The following is a 20,685-nucleotide window of genomic DNA, read 5'->3' as shown; positions in this document are numbered from 1 at the left end:
GATTTCGTCACCGGTCTAGCCTCTTCACATGGAAGCACCACCGTACTCACCGAGGTAAAACGGTTCTCCAAGGACGTGCACTTCGTAGCCCTCCCTAAACTCCCTCCCTCGCAAAAAAACGCAGATCTTCTCGTCCACCAAGTCTTCCGCCTCCACGGAATCCCCGCGGACATCGTCACCGATCGAGGTCCCCAGTTCGTCTCGCAGGTATGGCAGGCCTTCGGTCAAGCCTTAGGTGCATCGGTCAGTCTGTCATCCGGCTTCCACCCCCAGACGAACGGGCAGACGGAACGCGTCAACCAAAGCTTGGAGGCGACACTATGTTGCGTAATGGCAAACAACCCGTGGACCTGGAGCGACCACCTCCCGTGAGTTGAGTACGTCCAAAACTCTCTGGTGAGCACTGCCATTGTAAGGTCCACATTCGAGTCCTCCCTGGTGTACCAATCCTCGCTGTTCCCCGCGCACGAAGAGGAGATTGCAGTACCGTCGGTTTAGGACTATATACGATCGGTGCTTTAAGGTTTGGGAGGAGCCATGCACGGCCCCACTCAGAGCAGCAAATCGCAATAAAAAGACGGCCGTCCGACACTGTATTCCAGCGCCTAAGTACCAACCGGGGCAGATGGTGTGGCTTTCATCCGAGGACATCCCTCTCAAGAACGAGCATAGGAAACGCGTCCCTCGCTTCCTGGGACTATTCAAAGTCGAAACTGTTATCAATCTCACAGCGGTCCGCCTGAAACTGCCAAGACCTATGTGCATCCACCCGAATTTTCATGTTTCCCATTTAAAGCCAGTTTCCGTCAGCCCCTTGTGTCCTCCGGCTGAGACTCCCCCACCTGCCCGTATCATCGATAACCTTCCGGCATACACCGGCCAACGACTACTGGATGTGCGCCGTCGGGGCAGGGGTTTCCAATACCTGGTATACTGGGAAGGATACGGTCCAGAAGAGCGTTCCTGGGTCCCACGCTCCTTCATCCTAGACCCTTCTCTCATACAGGACTTTCATCGGGACCATCCAGACAGGCCTGGCGGATCGCGTGGAGGCTCCCGTTGAGGGAGGAGAACTGTCATGGTCCCTTGTGGCAATCTACTACAGTGCTATTTACCTCAGGAATTCGGCCTCGATCCCCTCGTTTAAATTCCAATCATTCATAGTCGTCATAGTCATAGCCATACTTTATTGATCCCAGGGGGAAATTAGTTAAATTCCCAGGTTGCACTAACTACAGACACCTGCTTTCCATCAGAAAATTCAGGATGAAGACCCAGTGGTCACAACAAGGAGCTGCCAGTTCGTTGGTCGACTCCGGTGTGAGTAACCTCGTTTCATGGTTCTTCGGACTGACAGTTCTAAGTCTAGCATCGCTCCTGCATTCTCTTCAAACATAAGACCCCGGGTAAAGACTCTCCTGGAAACCGATTCCCGCCCGCCATGGCATCAACGCCTCCCGACTCTACCCCCGTGCCCGTGTTCTGCACTTGGGTTCATCCACCGCCACGCTCGTGTAACAATATCTATATTTCTAACTGAGTGGGACTTTGACAGTTGTCATATGAAATGCCTGTTGACATTGAATAATAAACAAGAGAGAATCTGCAGACACTGGAACTCCAAGCAACAGACACAAAATGCTGGAGGAACTCTGCAGGCCAGGCAGCATTTATGGATAGAAGTACAGTCGACGTTTCAGGCTGAGACCCTTTGGCAGGACTGGATAAAAAGAGATGAGTAAATTTAACAGGTGGGAGGGGAAGTAGAGAAGCACGACGTGACTGGTTAAACCGGGAAGGGGGGAGAATAAAATAAAGAGTTGGGAATTTTATGGGTGAAACAGATACAGGGCGGGAGAAGAGGGATAGAATAAAAGGCCATGGAAGAAAAAAAAGGAGGGAGAAGGACCAGAGGGAGGCGATGGCCAGGCACGGAGATATGGTGAGAGGGAATAAAGGGGATGGGGAATGATGAGGGACGTGAGAACATGACTGGAAAATCAAGAAATCGATGTTCATGCCATCAAATTTAAGGCTACCCAGACGGAATATAAGGTGTTGTTCCTTCTAGCCGAGTGTGGCCTCATCACGGCAGTACAGGAGGCCATATAGATTGGAAGCTCACTGCGTTAAGGTAGCTGCTGAGTTTTATGCAGAAAAATATTGACTGATTTGAGATATGTGGCATGGAACCAGTGCTTGACCCTCAAATTTATCCAGTATTTTAACAACACTACGTCATATCTCTTTTCCCAAATATAGTCCAATCGCTCAAATACTACACGGTCCATAAATTTACATAAATGGGACGTCAATGATATTGGTCTATTACTAGAAGGATCTGACGGGGCAAGGGGGTGTTCCCAGGTTTTAGAATAGACACTACAATTGCCATTTTCCGTGAGGAGGGAAGATGGGCTCAATTCCAATTATGATTCAAAAAATGTAATATTATCTCAAGAGAGTTGTTAGACATTTGTTTAAACATACAATAATATTCATCATCTTCCTGGAGTCAGAAAGTGGGGTCGGGCGATGCGGGGGAGGGAAAGATGTGCTTGGTGGTGGGATCCCATTGGGAATGGTGGAAGTTACGGGGAATTATTTGCTGGACACGGAGGCTGGTGTGGTGGTAGGTGAGAACAGGAGGATCCCTATCCCTGGTACTATTTGCTGGACACGGAGGCTGGTGTGGTGGTAGGTGAGGACAGGAGGATCCCTATCCCTGGTAAAGTGACGGGAGGATGGGGTTCGAGCAGAAGTGCGTGAAATGGAAAAGATGCGGTTGAGGCTGCGTTGATGGTGGAGGAAAGGAAGCCCCTTTCTTTTAAAAACCAGGTCATCTCCTTCTTTCTAGCATGAAAACCAGATTCTGAGAGCAGATGGGGTGGAGACGGAGGAGCTGAGAGAAGGGAATGTTCCAGAATGAAAATCCTCACCCGGAGAGCAGATTATTCTGGAATGAAAAGCCTCATCCTGAGCGCCCGGGCAATATCCCGGTAAACCTTCTCCGCACGCATCCTGGTATAATCATGTCCTCTCCGTAATGTGGCCACCAGAACTCGGTGTTATCCGAGCGCATCCAGGTGCTAAAACACATTACCAACAGACTGAAAAAAGCACGTTCAAAGAATTTAAGAGTCCCGACGATCACCACCGCGCCCCCACCCTCCGCGACACCGAGATTGATGCCTAGTCCTCTCACATACAATTCAACAAGCACACGGAGATTATCAGTAAAATACAAAGATGCATGTTTATAGTCCAGACCTCACAGCCCAACGAGATCATCTCTCGACAGACCCCCAGTGGCCACCCCGACGCAGGACGCCCGCTAGGGAATGCCACGGCTCACAGGACCAGTCCGCCCATATACAGGCACATATCTATTTGTTTTTTTTTGTATTTATTTGTTTATTTATTTGTTTGTTTGTTATTAATTTACTTATTTTCACATTGCTTGTTTGCCATTCTGCTTGTGTGTAGGTCTTCGTTCATTGATACTGTTGTATTTCTCAGATCTACTGTGAAGGCCAGCAAGTAAATGAATCCCAGTGTAATGTATGGAGACACATTCGCACTTTGATAATGATATTACTTTGGACTTTGAATGTGCTCTCTGAGTTCCGATTCCACGCAATTTATTGATAATACTCTGGCTTTTCTCAGTTTATTGAACGCTGGGAGCAGACAACCCGCCGTCCTTACCCGTTTTCCGCTGGCTGTGAATCCAGTCCACACCAGCGTTGTTACCTGGTGACCGCCCTCTGAAGCGGCCCAGTCAGCTTGTTGGATGGCTCAGAAAGGGGGAGGAGAGTGAAGAGTGAAACAAGTCCGGATGCCCGCCCTGCAACCCTGCAGACCTTACCACCTCCATCAGTACTTGGGTCCTGGAGCTCCGTCATTGACAGCCCAGTGGGAGATCGCTCCGCACACGTAGAGCAGTGGTTACGGAATTAGGCCCGGCTCCGCCTTCTCCAGGACAGCTTGGAAACGGCAAAAACCATTGCTGCTGCTGCAGAGGCCCACATGTGGATCTTGGGGATTGTAGTCGTGATGTGAAGGATCCCTGCGCCGATAATTGAGTTTCTCTCCGCCTGAGTACCCGCATGGAGTTTAGGGTGAAAGGTCACCTAGCAAAATATGAACCCTGTTTCTCGCTTCACTGATGTTGTCGTATCCGCTGAGTATATCCAGCAGTTTCTGCGTTTAGTTCAGGGTCAACTCTGTTTCTCTGACTCCGGATCTCTGCTGCCCCTGTCGCATGTGGAGGAAGTGGTGAAGGTGACGGACTGGAAATCCATTTTGGGTTGTCTCCACGCAGGTTCGAATCCTGTCCACTGCAATGAATAGTGGAGCGGACTCGAAAGGCGGAATCGCCCACTCCAACTTCTGTTTCCTGTTGGTCAACGTCCAGCCTTTGTGTTTTGTTACATATTTGCTACTAAGAATGAGGTTATGGAATAACATGGGACAAGATAGGAAAGTCAGCATGTTTTCCTTAAGGGGAAAACTTGCTTGACGAACCTGCTGGAATTCTTTGAGGAGACTGCACGTAGTATAGATAAAGGGGATGTAGTGAATGTTGTTTATTTGTACTTTAAGATAGCTTTTGAGAAGATGTAACACATGAGGCTGCTTACCAAGTTAAGAGCCCATAGTATTAAATCAAAGTAACTGGCATGGTTAGAGCATTGGCTGGTTGGTAGGAGACAGCAAGTAGAAATATAAGTATCCTTTTGCGCTTGGCTGCCACTGACTTGTGTTCCGCAGTGGTCAGTGTTGTGACCACTTCTTTTTATGCTGCATATCAATGGTTTAGATGATGGAATAAATGGCTTTGTTCCCATGTTCGCAGATGATACGAAGATTGGTGGAGGGGCAGGTAGTGTTGATGAAACAGGTAGGCTGCAGAAGGACTTGGACAGATGAGGAGAATGGACAAGTGAGTGCAAATGAAATACAATGTTTTGAAATGCATGGTCATGCACTTCAGTAGTAGAAATAAATGTGGCATATTTTCTAAACGGGGAAAATATCAACAATTGGAGATGCAAAGAGATTTAGCAGTCCTTGTGCAGATGTAGTTCAGTGGGCGAGCACATGCTTTGCATGTACGAAGTCTCGGGTTCATTCCCAGATGAGGAAATTACTCTGTGCTCGGCATTCATTTCCGTCGTTGAAGCGCGGATAAGCCTGTAACATGCGGGAGAAGACGTTGCTGTATCGGTAGGGAAATTCAAAAACATTGCACAGCAATTCCAATGACTATATGTAGCAGAGTGTCGCAGTGGAACCATGACGGGCCCATAACCCCGAGGACGCTGGATCGAAACCATCTTCTGCTGTTCATCAGTTATCAGTGCGTTTTAAAGCTGGAGATACAAGGGAATCCACCGGCTTTCAGTTGAATAATGGAAGGAGAAATGACAAAAGAGTTTAAATTACATGTGTGCAATGGTCGAAGATGGACATTTCTGTTTCATCGGCTTTTGGTTCCAGTATGTACAATATGGTTTCCTAGGCACACACTCATCCACACAGATTTTAATGAAGTCAGTGACAACTGTGGCGTACTCATTAAGACTGCTAGATGAATCCCGAATACAGTCCTGTCCACAGATTCAAAGCAGTCCTGCAAGCGCCCCTGCACCTCCCTTGTCAATACCCTTTTTAATCCTCACTACTGATTCAGCAGAATTCAGCATCTGCCTATACTTAGGGAGTAGGAGTCGAGCCAGGTGATCAGACTTACCAGTGTGGGCAAAGTGGAAAATCTGGAAAATATTTTCCTGCATCAGTTAATCAGCCAATGAATTCTATTGATGAATGCTCCTCACCCCAACACACAATCAGGCCGGAATCGATGAGTCGCATCTGGACAGTGCTTTACACAATGATCCGCTGAATCGGAAACGATTCCGAGCCCTTTCCGTTCGGACAGGAAGAAGTGTCTGTGTAAAAGCGTCGATACCATAGTCACGAACAAGCATCGGGGTGACCCTTTAAGCTATACTATACCCGGACATGCCAGCGACAGATCACACTTTTGCATTGGTTTCTCGCTCGTTTAGTGGTTAGTATCCCCGTCTGTCACGGGGAGGACGGGGGTTAATTTCCCCGACAGGGAAATGGTTTTGCTGTTTACATATTAAATGTAATTGCAACTCGAATTTACCAAGTAATTTGAAAAGGGTTAAATAGTCATAGTCATACTCATAGTCATAATTTATTATTCTCGGGGGAAATTGGTTTTCGTACAGTTGTTCCGTAAATAATAACTAGTAATAGAACCATATAGTTAAATAGTAATATGTAAATTATACCATTAAATTATGAAATAAGTCCAGGACCAGCCTATTGGTTCAGGATGTCTGATCCTCCAAGGGAGGAGTTGTAAACGTTGATGACCACAAGCAGGAATGACGTCCTATGACGCTCAGTGTTGCATCTCGGAGGAATGAGTCTCTGGCTGAATGTACTCCTCTGCCCACCCAGTACATTATGTAGTGTATGGGAAACATTGACCAAGATGGCATGCAACTTAGACAGCATCCTCTTTTCAGACAGCCCAGTTCCATCCCAGAATATGAACGACCTTACAAATGAGTTTGTTGATTCTGTTGGTGTCTGCCACCCTCAGCCTGCTGCACCAGCACACGACAGCAAACATGATAGCACTGGCCACCACAGACTCGTACAACATCCTCAGCATCGTCCGGCAGATGTTAAAGGACTCAGTCTCCTCAGGAAATAGAGACGGCTCTGGCCCTTCTTGTAGACAGCCTCAGTGTTCTCTGACTAGTCCAGTTTATTCTCAATTCGTATCCCCAGGTATCTGTAATCCTCCACCATGTCCACACTGACCCCCTGGATGGAAACAGGGGTCATCGGTACCTTAGCTCTCCTCAGGTCTACTACCAGCTCCTTAGTCTTTTTCACATTAAGTGCAGATAATTCTGCTCACACCATGTGACAAAGTTTCCTACCGTAGCCCTGTACTCAGCCTTATCTCCCTTGCTGATGCATCCAACAATGGCGGAGTCATCCGAAAACTTCTGGAGGTTAAAGAGGTTAAGTCCGAGTTTGGAGTTGAAGTGATCTGTTCTTTGGGAATACAGAGCAGTCGGTCTGCTGTGACCCCGGGAGTGAGAGTCAACCGATAGGAGGCACTTTGTTTTCTGCTTTGTGAAATCTCCCCTCAGCGACTCTGTATCACAGAGTTATTCGACGTAACACGCGGTGACGTGGAACAATATTTGGTTCATCTGCCTCTGCCACATTTTAAAAGTTAAAAAAAGGCTGTTCTTGTGCTCGATTTAAGGTTTACAGTTCAAAGAGTCAGAAAGGAGAGAGCGAGTGGAATCGGTGCCTTCACCCAGCTCAGGCCACCCTGCAGAGACTCCGGGAGACTCCTTCCGTCTGACTGCGAGCTCGGAGCTGTGAAAGGTCATCGACCTGAAACGTGAACTCGGTTTCTCCCTCCACAGACGCTGCCTAAACTGTACAGTATTTCCGGCTGTTTCAGCTTTTAGTTCAGGAGCAGTCCTGTTTCTCTGACCCCGGGATCGATGCTGTCCTCATCCGTCCCGGGACAGAGTGATTACGTCCCATGTAAAATGTCCTTCTTTGAGGAGTGTGTACTTGTGGCCGAATGTTTTGGCGATGCACTGGGAACTTAGTTTGGTATTTCCCCTTCTAAATCTGACCAATATGTGGTTCCACTGTTTTCTGTTTGATGTTGTGCGTCACCTTCTGATGCAAACCATGCATGCAGATTGTGAAAAGCCGAGTCACAGCATCGATTGTTAGTCACCATCTTCCAACGCCGGAATGGACCATTTATTAAAGCCTTTTCTCGCTTGTCTCTGTGGCGCAATCGGTGAGCGCGTTCGGCTGTTAACCGGAAGGTTGGTGGTTCGAGCCCACCCAGGGACGCTGGTGATCTAGCAGCTTTTGCTGCGCGTTGTATTGCCCACCGGGAAACGCTGCGCTGTCCGGAGCCCGGCGTTCCCTGCTCTGCGGCATCACATTCAGTGGACATTAAAATGATTTTTGTCACATACCGAGCTACGGTGAAAAGCTTCGCTTTCACGCTGTTCAGAGAGATCAGATCATTGCACAGTGAATAGAGAGAGAACAATGTTAAGCAATAACAGAATGCAGAATAAAATGTAAGGGCGACAAAGAAAGCACAGTGCGGGTAAATAATCAGGTGCCGCATCGTAACGGGGTAGATTGTGAGATCAAGGCTCCATGTTATTGTACTTGGGCACCACTCAACAGACATAACAGGGGAGTTGAAGCTATCCACGAGCCTGTAGTACGTGCTGTCTTGTACCTTCAGCCGGATAGAAGAAGGCAAATGAGAGAATACGGGGGTATGATAGCTTTCTGTCAGGAGTGTATAATATCCACTTCTCTTTGACCATAAGTGTGTGTTTGCTCCAGCAACATCCTTGGAACTAACGTACTTATCGGGTCTAATGTCGTGGTTTTGATTTAATTTTGGGTCCTCGATCATTCAGTTGTAGTTGAATTGGTTTCATCCCACATATATCCCCGTTCATTTTATTTTTACTATGGATGTCCAATCCCAATACACGTCCAGCAACTCACCGCCCCCCCCCCGCCCCCGGCCCCACCACCAGGAAGGTCTCAAAGCTCTCCGCTTCCATCGGGATACCAGACCCAACCAGCTCCCCTCCTCCACCATTCACCTCCGTCTGGCGGAACTTGTCCTCCCACTTCCTTTAAACACAAGGTGAGCCATGGACACTGGCATGGGTCCCAGCTGTGCCTGCCTGTGTGTCGGCTACGTGGAACAGTCTATGTTCCAAGCCTACACTGGTGTCGCTCCCTAACTTTCCTTACACTATATAAATGACTGCATATCTACCTCTTTCTGCACCCATGTGGAACTCGTCCACTTCATCAGCTTTGCCTGCAACTTCCACCCTGCCCAAAAGTTTACCTGTCCCATATCCGACAGCTCCCTCCGTTTGCTCCATCTCTCTGTCTCTATCTCTGAAGACAGCTTGTCTACTGATGTCTATTATAACCACACAGACTCTCTCAGCTACCTGGACTATACCGCTTCGCACCCCGTTACATGTAAAAATGCTAGCCCCTTCTCTCAATTCCTCCGCCTCCGCCGCATCTGCCCTCAGGATAAGTCGTTTCATTCAAGAACAAAGGGGATAACGTGTTTTTTCAAAGAAAGGGGCTTTCCTTCCTCCACCATGAAAGCTGCTCTCAACAGAATCTCTTCCATTTTGCTCACGTCTACACCCACCCCATCCTCGCTCCCTCCTCCGGACAGAGGGTTTGTCTTGTCCTCACCTACCTCTCCCCACCCTCCGCCTCCAGCACACAATTCTCTGTAAGTTCCGCCATCTCCGGCGGGATCCCACCACCAAACACATGTTTCCCCGCCCCCCCGACGTTCTACTCTCTGCAGGGATCCCATGTACGTTCGTCCCTCCCTCTGATCTCTCTCCTGGCACTTACCCTTGCAAGTGAAACAAGTGTTACACCTGCCCCAACACATCCGCCCTCAGTACCATTCAGGGCCCCAAGCAATCCTTCCAGGTAAGGCGACCCTTCAGCTGTGAATCTTTTAGTGTCATCTACTGCATCCAGTCCTCCCGGTGCAGCCTCCTGTATATCGGTGAGACCCGATACAGATTGGAGACCACTTCACTGAGCACCTACACTCCCTCCACCAAAACAAGCGAGAGCTCCCAGTGCCCATGCATTTAAATTCCGTTTCCCATTCCAATTCCGACATGGCAGCGCATGTCCTCCTGTATTGTCGTGATGAAGCCACACTCAGTTTGGAGGAGCAACAACGCATTATCTTCGGCTGGGTAGCTTCCAACCTGATGGTATGAACATCGATTTCTCAAACTTCTGGTAATGTCCCATCCTTCACGAAGCCCGATTCTCTTTTCCCTCCCTGACATTATCTGTTACCCACCCATCACCTCCCTCTGGTGTACCGCCCCCTTTTCTTTCTTTCATGGTCTCCTCTCCTTCCCTGTTCTCCAGCCCAGTATCTCTTTCATCAATCAAAGTTTCAGGTCCTTAATTTACCAGCCACCCCTCCCCCCGCCCGTTTCACCTATCACCTCGTGTTTCTTCTTCCCCTCTCCTCACCGTCTAACCCTGATTCTTCGTCGTTTTTTTTCCTCCATTCTGGATGAAGGGACTGGGTCAGAAATGTCGACTGTATATTTTTCCCACAGATGCTGGCTGGCCTGCTGCGTTCTTCCAACATTTTCTGTGTTGCTTGGATTTCCATCATCTGTAGATTTTCTCTTTGGGCCTCTGTCCATATCGCTCCACTCTTACATATTCATGAGCCTATCTAAACACAACGTATATCCTCCGTCTCTGAACCTGGCAGCCCGTTCCAAGCACCCGCCCACTCTTCTAAAAACGTGACGCGCACATCTTCTTTAACTGGCATAGTTATTAGAAACAATGTTAGTGAATTTGTGGTACAGAACAGTACCAAGGCATGTGATTTAGTGGCCATTAAAGAAACCTGGTTGCAGGGTGGGGATGACTGGGGATTAAGTATACAAGGGTATCACGTAATACGGGATGATAGGCAGGAAGGCAAAGAAGGTCCGGTGGCACTCTTGAATAAGGATGAGATCAGGGCGATTGTGAGAGACGATATAAGATCTACGGAGCAGAATGTGGAGTCAATCTGGGTAGAGATTAATAATAGTAAAGTGAAACAAATCACTGGTGCACTGGTGGGAGTTGTCTATAGGCCACCTAACAAAAATATTGCAGAGGCAGAGGCGATTAACCAAGAAACAACAGAGGTTTGTAAGAATGGATCGGCAGTTGTTATGGGGTACTTTAACCTCCACATAGATTGGGTGAATCAGGTTGGTCAAGGAAATCTTGAGGAGGACTTCATAGAATGCATCCATGATGGGGATAAGTGTGGGGAATAAAAGATAGTATCAAATTAAAAGCTCATGTGTACAAAGTCGCAAAGAGTAGTGGGAGACTGGAAGGTTGGGAAAACTTTAAAAAGCAACAAAGAACAACTAAACAAGAAATAAGGAAAGGGAGGATAGAGTATGAAAGTAAATTAGCACAAAATATAAAAACAGCCAACAAAAGTAGGGTGGCTAAAGTCAACGTAGGTCCCTTGGAAGACGAGAAGGGGAAATTGATTTTGGGTGATAAGGAAATGGCTGAGGTATTGAACGACTATTTTGTGTCGGTCTTCACGGTGGAGGACAGGACTAATATGCCAAAGAATGATGTTATGGACGAAATGGGAGGCGAGGACCTTGATAAAATCACTGTCACTAAAGAGATAGTGATGAGCAAATTAGAGCGCCTGAGGATAGGTAAGTCCTGGTCCTGATGGGAGGCATCCCAGGGTGCTGAGGGCATGACATCGGCGGAAGTTACATCAGACGTGTTGCTAATCATTTACCAACATTTCCCACGCTCTGGGCAGGTCGCTAGCGGATTGGAAGACAGCAAATGTCACGCCACTTTTTGAAAAAGGACGTAGGCAAAGGACGGGCCAGTTAGGCCAGTTAGCTTAACATCTGTAGTCGGGAAATTGCTTGATGCTTTCATTAAGGAAGAAATAGCAAAACATTCAGAAAGGAGTGGTTCCATTAGACAGACGCAGCATGGATTCAGAAAGAACAAGACCTGTTTGACAAACTTACTGGAGTTCTTTGAGGAAATAATGAGTGCAGCAGATAGAGGGGAACAGGTGGATGTCGTATACTTGAATTTCCAGAAGGCGTTCGATAAGCTGCTGTACAAGACAATTATAAATAAGATACAGATGCCTGGAGTCGGAGGAAGTGTATTGGAATGGATAGTGGATTGGTTAACCAATAGAAGGCAGAGAGTTGGTCTGAGTGGATGTATCTCTGGTTGACAGTCAGTGGTGAGTGGGGTGCCGCAGGGGTTGGTGCTGGGCCCGCAGCTGTTTAGCATTTATATTTATGATTTGTAAGAGGAGACTGTGTGTAGTGTAGCAAAATTTACTGATGACACTAAATTGAGTGGAGAAGCAAATTGTACAGAGGATGTGGAGAGCCTGCAGAGGGATATAGATATGTTAAATGAGTGGGCCAAGGTCTGGTAGACGGAATACAACGTTAGTAAATGCGAGATTGTCCACTTTGGAAGGAATAATAGAAGAGCAGATTATTATTTAAATAGTGAAAGATTGCAGCATGCTGTTGTGCAGAGGGACTTGTCAGTGCTTGTGCATGAATCGCAAAAAGTTGGCTTGCAGGTACAACAGGTTATTAAAAAGGCAAACGGAATGTTGGCCTTCATTGATAGAGGGATTGAATTCAAGACCAGGAAGGTCATGCTGCAACTACACAGCGTACTGGTAAGGCCGCACCTGGAGTGTTGTATGCAGTTCTGGTCTTCATATTTGGGGGAGGTTATACTGGCTTTGGAGGCAGTGCAGAGGAGGTTCACCAGGAGTCGAGAGATAAAGCGGTTAACCTATGAGGAGAGATTGAGTCGCCTGGGACTATACTCACTGGAATTCAGAAGAATATTAGGGAATCTTATAGAAACATACAAACTTTTGAAAGGGATAGATAAGATAAAAGTAGGAAAGTTGTTTCCATTGGTAGGTGAGACTACAACTAGGGGAAAATGCCTCAGGATTCAGGGGAGAAGATTTAGGACGGAGATGAGGAGAAACTGCTTTTTCCCAGAGAGTGGCGAATCTGTGGAATTCTCTGCCCAGGGAAACAGTTTAAGCTTCTTCACTAAATATATTTCAGATGTAGTTAGATAGGTTTTTACATAGTTATGGAATTAAGGTTTATGGGGAAAGGAGGGTAGATGGAGCTGAGTTTAAGGACAGAACAGCTATGATCTTATTGAATGGCGGGGCAGGCTCGATGGGCCGAATGGCCGACTCCTATTTCTTATGTTCTTAGTTCTTTAAACTCTCTCCCACTTCAACATTAAATTTCGTCCCCGCTAGAATTTCAAATTCCTACCCTGGGAAACCAATTCTGACTATCTGCCCAATCTATGTCTCTCATAGCTTTATACTTCATAATTCGGTCAATTTCCTCTGAGGCTCTAACACTGCAAAGAAGGCAAACCAGCTCAAACACTTTAATCAGGCAACAACCCGGCCGGCAACGCTTTACAAATTCTGCCGATCCTTCCTGTGAAGTGTCTTTTCTTGTAGAATATGCAATAGATTCTGAAAAGGATTTAACGGGAAACTCTTGAGGGACGTTAATTCCATTCCTAATGAATGATAATTAATGAATCAATTTTACACTCACACCGTGATTAATTGGCCCTTGCAGTTCTACGTAGATCGTGTCTATGTCAGAGGTTTATTTGTTAAGTACTCTAAATTGTACAACCTGCGATGGCCGGGAATCGAACCCGGGTCAACTGCTTGGAAGGCAGCTATGCTTACTACTATACCACCATCTCTCAATAATGTTGCAAATGTTTGGAGTACTGAGGTGTCTCCCATAGTTCCATGTGACTCGATCAGTCCCTGAGCTGCTTTCTGTCGGATCATTCCTCACTCTGCGTGGAAGCTGAACGTAAAGCTGCTGATCCCAGAGAACATCGTGGAACTAGAGATGGAGGATAGAGGTTGGAGAACCTTAAAAGCCTTCTTTGATTCCCTAGTTCTCTGGTGGGAAGCCATCAAGGAGAACATCAACAGGTTCTTCATGGGCAGGGGTATCCAGAAAGCAAGGCAGGAGCAGAAGGAACTGTGTAAATCCAGAGAGAGTTGCAGCAACTTCTCCTTCTCCAGTTTAACGGGGTGGATATCAATGAGGAACTGCGAGAGGTGAAGGGCCGACAAGCCCAGCACCTCGCCGCCGAATCCTCCAAGATCATCTTCCGATCAAGGGTCCAAACCGTGGAGCAGGACGAGACGTGCTCACGCTTCTTCTTCCAGAAGGTGCACAGGGGGAGCTCTGTGATCCACAACCTTATGGAAGAGGACGGCTCAGTCCCGTCCTCGCAGACCGACATATTGAGGATCTGCAGGACCTTCTCTGCCGGTCTGCACGGCGAAAAGGTCACAGACTCAACAGCCTCCCGCAGCTTCCTGACCGCTATCAGAGGTCTTAGACGACGGCATGCGAGAGAGTCTGGACCAGTCACTGACCCTGGACAAGCTGACAGGCTCCGTCCGTTCCTTTGAGTCAAGTAAAACTCCTGAAGCGACGGCTTACCGGCTGAGTTGTACTCGGCTCTGTGGAACTGGATGGGCCCAGACCTGCTGGAAGCGTACAACGCCATGCTTCTGGCCGGCTGCAAGTCAGAGTCCATGAGGAAGGGCATCATCACCCTCATCTAAGCAGAAGGGGAAAGAGAGAACATTAGGAATTGGAGGCCCATCTCTCTCCTGAATGTAGACTACAAAACCCTGTTCAAGGCTATCGCCAACAGCGTCAAGTCTCCTCTGGGACAGGTGATCCACCCGGATCAAACCTGCGCTGTACCGGGCAGGAAGATCTCAGACAGCCTCGCGCTGCTGAGGGACACCATCGCCTCCGTGCAGGACAGAGGGGTGGTGACGCCTGCCTGGTCATGCTTGGACCAGGAGAAAGCCTTCAACAGGATATCGCATACGTACATGGGGAATGTGCTCTCCAAAACGGGATTTGATGAGGGAATCCGGAATTGGATCAGACTGCTCTACACAGACATCCGTAGTGCAGTCCAGGTCAACGGGTGGGAAACAGATAGCTTCCCCATCAGGTCTGGAGTCAGGTAGGGCTGTCTCCTCTCCCCTGTCTTGTTTGTCTGCTGCATAGAGCCCTTTGCCGAAGCCATCAGGATTGATGAGGTCATAAGAAGGGAGACGCTGCCAGGCAGTGGAGGGACCCAAGTGAAAACCTCGCTGTACATGGACGATGTCACCATCTTCTGCTCTGATCCGAGGTCAGTTCGCAGGCTGATTGGCATCTGCGAACGGTTTGAGCTAGCTTCGGGGGCCAGGGTCAGCCGCGCGAAGAGCGAAGCCATGCTCTTCGGCAACTGGCCCGAACGGTCCAGTGTCCCCTTCACCATCAGGTCTGACCACGTGAAGGTGTTGGGGATCTGGTTTTGAGGGGCCGAGGCAAGCAACAGGAACTGGCAGGAGCGGACTGCCAAGGTGACACAGAAACTGGGACTGTGGGGAGGGCGCTCCCTATCGATAACGGGCAAGAACCTGGTCATCAGATGTGAGGTGCTCTCAGGGCTGCTGTACCTGGCGCAGGTGTGGCTCGTCCCCCGCTCCTACAGGTCGGAAATCACCTGAGCTGTCTTCAGATTCGTCTGGGGGTCCAAGATGGAGCGGGTCAGGCGGACCGTCATGCACAAGTCCCTGGACAATGGAGGCAAGAACGTCCCCATTGTCCCCCTCACCCTGATAGCCAGCTTTGTGTGTGGCTGCATCAGGTTATGTGTAGAACCCAGATATGTGGGGACCAAGTACCACTATGTTCCCAGGTTCTACTTGTCGCCCTGGCTACAACGGATAAGTCTGGCCCCACTCCCGCGCAACGCCCCGGTCAGCTGGTCGTTGCCGCCATACCTGTCATTTTTATAACAGTTCTTCCAGGAGAACGCCTTTGAATACAGGGTCATCAGGCAGTGGTCGGCACGTAATGTCCTGCAGTGCCTGCAGGAGAAGGACGTGATGGACACAGTGTAGTGGTTCCCTAAGCAGACCATCCAGTTCATCTGGCAAAATGCCTCATCGCCAGATCTCACCAACAGGCACCAGGACCTCGCCTGGCTGGCGGTGAGAGGGGCTCTCTCAGTCAAATCCCTCCTGTACGCCCGGAACGTCGTTTCCACACCCCACTGCCCACGGGAGAACTACAGTGAGGAGGAGTCTGTGACCCACCTCCTTGCATACTATCAGTTCGCACAGAGGATGTGGAGGCGGATGGACGGGCTAGTGGCACGTTTGATCCCCAGCAGCTGCGTAACAGAGGACTCTCTGATCTACGGGCTGTTCCCGGGGACGCACACGGAGACCAACATCCGGTGCTGCTGGCAGATTATCAACTCAATGAAAGACGCTCTTTGCTCGGCCCGAAAGTTGATGGTCTACAAGAACATAGAGATGTCCTTGGGAGAATGCTGCCGACTGGCACATTCTCGGCTGCAGAAGTACGTGCTGAGGGACGCACTGAAACTCGGTGCAGCCACCGCAAGGGCCCGGTGGGGAAGGAGCACTGTTTAGGGTTCTTCTCCCGCGGGAGTGGGAGGGGTCGGGAGCGGGGAGTATGCCCCTCAAAAATGGTGTGGAAAGAGTAAACAACAGACAGCCACTTGGGTGGCTAAAAGTGCAAATATGGAGCCTGGAATGGAAACATCTCTGAAGGATTGAGAGATATTGAATGGTTTATTGTACATAATTTTATTTTTGAATGAAGTATTTTTGAAATAAAAAAATGTGCAATTAAAAAGAGACTACAAAGATCTCGGTGAAGTTTCCAGATATCTGCTATCTTGCCTCATTCACTCAATAGCCGGGGATGTATCCCATCCAGTCCTGGTGAGAGTCCCAACGCTCCCGCAGCTTGTTGTCAACGTGCACTGGAATAGCAGAGTATCCTTTCTGAAAATTCTTTACTGCATCGCTTTTTGTTTGAGGAATACTGACGTGAAATATTCATTTCGTGCTTTCCCCACTTCCTCAGGCTCCAGGCATACGTTCTCTCCTCTGCCCCTGAGTTGTTCTACTTTCGGACCTGCCCTGTGATGTCCCTCTTGTTTTTAATGTGTGTGCAAATTGCAATGGTATTTCCCCAGTCTTGCTTTGCTAAATCATTCCCACTCACCAGCATCATTCGGCACTACAGATTCTCTGTTTAATTTGCATATTGCTGTATATTTATCGAGGGCATTGTCCAATATCCACTTCCTAAACTTTCCTCAAGATTCATTTTCCTTTTTAGCTAAATTTTCAACATTACTGAACTGCTCAACCTTAAATGAATCCCACAGGTCAGATGTGAGTTTACCCAATCTCAGCAGCTCACAGTCTCCACTTTCCCCGTTTCCTGACAAACAGAGTTCTCATCAGATTGCCCTCAGATTAATAAATACCCCAAGGTTGTGTCCTTATTTGGCGCGGACGGCTGTCAAAATAGTTTCCCACAGAAAATCATCAGGTGCAAGGCTCATGCCCCAGTGCAAGGTCTCTGAAATGTCTCGAATATATCTGCTTCTAACACTACCCCTAGATGCGAATGCCATTCATTTTCTGTGTATAAAAAATAATCTAAAGCATTTCCCATTGCTTTAAATTCCTCTATCACCTTGAAATTGTCTAAACTCGGTTTTGCCACTTCTGCTCCCAGACAAATACTCTGACTGCCTACTCGATATTTGCCTTCCAGCATCTTGTACACCTCTTTTAAGTCACCTCTCATCCTGCTTCTCTCCAAAGAGAAAACTATTCCCATCCTCAACATGTCCTCACAACACACTCTCTATGAAGTTCAAAGTTCAACTGAAATTTACTATCAAAATTTACACGTGTCACCACATACTACCCTAAGATTAATCTTCTTGTGGTCGTTCATAGCGAATACCTGTGGTTCCATGGTGTAATGGTGAGCACTCTGGACTTTGAATCCAGTGATCCGAGTTCGAGTCTCGGTGGAACTTATTTCCTGGTTCTGCCAAGTGACGGGTCCATTTGTGAACACACTGGATTGTTCGTGAAAATTTTGATCACTCCGCGTCGGGGGTGGGGGGGGGGAAGGTCGAAGGGCCGCTTTGCCCGAAGGTCGGCAGGTCGGGTCTCGGTGGAGGGAGGCCCCACGGAAGGACTGAGTTTGAGCTGTCGCTCTCCTTGACGCTGACAGAGGCTGTTTTCGAAATTCTGAGGCATATGTGATTGTTGGTGTGGACGGTAGTTTATATTGGTCTCTTCCAGTTGTTTTTTTTATGTTTTTTTTTTGTTATCGATCCTGCTTCCCTCCAAAGAGAAAAGCTCTTGTCATACTCAATCTCTCCTCACGAAATTGGTCTAGGAAGTGCAATGTTTAAAGTAAATTTATTGTCAAAGTTCACACGTGTCAGTACACGCTAGCTTGCGATTCAGTTTCTTACGATCGTTCACAGTAAATATATGTGGTTCCATGGTGTAATGGTGAGCACTCTGGACTCTGAATCCAGCGATCCGAGTTCGAGTCTCGGTGGAACCTGTTTCTTTACTCTGTCAAGTGAGGTGCCCGTTTTGTATGTGACAATTTTGGTCACTCCCCATGGGAGGGTGCGTCGGCCAGGAGGTCGGGAGGCCGCCTCCAGCAAAGAGAAAGAGCCCAGTCTTCGTCTATGAAGGCCCCACGGCAGGACTCCGTGACGTCCTCGCTGATTTTCGAAGTTCGAAGATATGCAAGATAGTTAGTGCGGACGGTAATTTATATTGGTCTCCTTAAGGTTTTTTTTCTCTCTGTGTTTACGTTCTTGGCTATTTGCTACTTTCTGAATGGGGGTGGTGTTGAAGGCTAATATTCTTGTTGGCGTTTTTTTTTCGTGTTAGCTGTGTTAGATCTGTTAGATTTTTATGTGCGGGTGAGGTGTTAGGTGTTTGATGTATATTGACGCTGTTTTCTGTGTAGGAGGAACTTGGGGATTAGAGGTTTGATATTTCAGATGTTGTGTACTGGTGGGAGATCACTTACAGTTGTGCGAGGGTGGCGTTGGGATTTTGGGGTTTGCGAGTTCCAATTCGTTTTTCTTGCGGGCGAGAGGTGATGACTTTTCATTCAACGACATTGTTGTTGTTTGATTCTGTATTTCATGGTTATCTGGAGAAGACGATTTTCAGAGTTATATTGTGAGCTCATCCTTAGGGTGACTAAAACTATCCCCTGTTTTAAAAGCCTGATCGTTGAAGCGTAATGGCTATTCCTGAACCTGGTACTATCGGACGTGAGGGGTCGCATAATTTCTTGATGGCAGCATCGAGAAACGAACATCGCCTGGATGATGGGGTCCTTGATGATGATGCTGCTTTCCTTCGGCAATGCTCCATACAGATGTGCTCATAGTGGAGAGGGCTTTACCTATGCTGGACTGGCTGCATCCACAACTTTTTACGGTCCACTTCACTCATTGGCATTGGTGCTTCCATACAGATCATGATGCAACCAGTCAGGATAATCTCTGTACACCTACACAAGTTTGTCAACGTTCGAAACGACATTTGCACAAACTTGCGTAGAATTGGCTGTAAATGTTGGTAAGTCGTTCCGGGGTGCGAACAAATTCTGTTCCTCTAAGCCTCTACAGTACGAACCCAGTCAACATTGTGGAAACTACAGTCACACACTATCTGTTGCTTTTACAACATTCTATAACATTCCTACCTTTCTGTTCCTTTTTCTCCTGCTGAAACATAAAAAACCTCTGCAAAGTGAAGCACACAATATCTCTAGTTTCCTCTTCGTGAAATCTCTCTTCCGTCCTGAAAGAATCCCAGTTGGAGGGAGGTGATTGACCGTGGCCACGTATTGCTCTCCACTATCAGGGTTGTACAAGTCTCAGTGTTTGAAGCGCTGGGGTTGTACTAGTCTTCAACGGTGGAGCACAATGTAAGGTGGGTTCAGGTCTGTGTGCACTCACACAGCGCTGAGAATTTCATAGGTCTAAGTCCCCGTACCGAAGGTCTATATATTGCAAATTACTTTGCTCTGTGTGCTTCCAGTGTTGCAAGTGGCTGGTGTACAGTGTGCGGAGTTTGGTCTGTGTTTGATCGTGTCTTCACTGTGTCATGTCTGTCTTTATCTGTACAGCAAATGGATGCTACTGGAAAACTGTGTCCCCACAGAGTTATGTTGGGGTTGCTGGGGTCTGTGTCCCTGTCATAGAGTGGAGAACAAAGTGGGGTTTATTATTGTTAAATGTAAGATATTTCCAGGAATGTTACAGTTCTCTGATTACACAGCGCAAAGCCAGTTAGTTTCTACGTATAATAACAATCTCTGTCACTTCAGTACTGGTCAGTCACTGTGAAAGTCTTTGTATCAACGATTATCAAGGCCTGTGTCTTAATAACTTCCTGCCAACAGTTGTAGAGCTCTGTGTCCTTACAGAGCGGTGCGGACTGTTGTAAAGATGTATCTTCTTACAGTGCGGTGCCTCGTGTTGTAAATGCGTTTGCCCTTACCGTAAGATGCTGATGATGTCTATAGGTCAAAGGTAGAGTGCTGTGCTTTTGTCATTGGTGGAACGTTTTGATAAAACTTCGTACTTGTATCAGAGTCTTGTTCTGGTCTGTGTCTTTACTGACCTGTGTTGTGCTCCGGCAGCTCAGTGTGCTTGGAAGGTAGTGGCAGACCTTTACAGAAGTGTGTCCTTATTACACGAACTGGCCATATACACTTGGGTAGATTAGAAGTCTCCTGGAGACTACACTGACTTTTTCAGACCATTAGTGGGCAAAAGATCACTGTGGAATGGGGTAGACTAGTAAACCAATGTATTATATACAAGCTTTTGGTACTACATTCCTACTGTCCATTTCCCAGTCTCTTCCCACAGCTCGGCATGCTATTTCCCCGAAGGACCTGTCCAGTTCCTCTTTGAACACACTGAATGGTTGTTCCCATCAGCTCGGCAGGCTATGTGTCCCAGATGAGAACCACAGTCAAAGCAGAAATAAGGGTT

At 47.7% G+C, this 20,685-nt stretch overlaps 3 non-coding genes across 3 annotated transcripts; 2 read left to right on the top strand and 1 right to left on the bottom strand.

The window, feature by feature from the left end:
* Positions 1–13,404: 13,404 nt before the first annotated feature.
* trnag-ucc (transfer RNA glycine (anticodon UCC)) lies at positions 13,405–13,476 on the bottom strand. Its single transcript has one exon. It is a non-coding gene; the product is annotated as a tRNA-Gly (tRNA).
* A 4,128-nt stretch (positions 13,477–17,604) lies between these two features.
* Positions 17,605–17,676, top strand: trnaq-uug (transfer RNA glutamine (anticodon UUG)). Its single transcript has one exon. It is a non-coding gene; the product is annotated as a tRNA-Gln (tRNA).
* A 470-nt stretch (positions 17,677–18,146) lies between these two features.
* Positions 18,147–18,218, top strand: trnaq-cug (transfer RNA glutamine (anticodon CUG)). Its single transcript has one exon. It is a non-coding gene; the product is annotated as a tRNA-Gln (tRNA).
* The last annotated feature ends 2,467 nt before the right edge of the window (positions 18,219–20,685 follow it).

Source organism: Mobula birostris, chromosome 28, assembly GCF_030028105.1.
Source record: "Mobula birostris isolate sMobBir1 chromosome 28, sMobBir1.hap1, whole genome shotgun sequence".
Lineage (NCBI taxonomy): Eukaryota > Metazoa > Chordata > Chondrichthyes > Myliobatiformes > Myliobatidae > Mobula > Mobula birostris.
The sequence above is the reverse complement of the archived record's forward strand: the minus strand, read 5'-3'. Positions and strand labels throughout refer to the sequence as shown.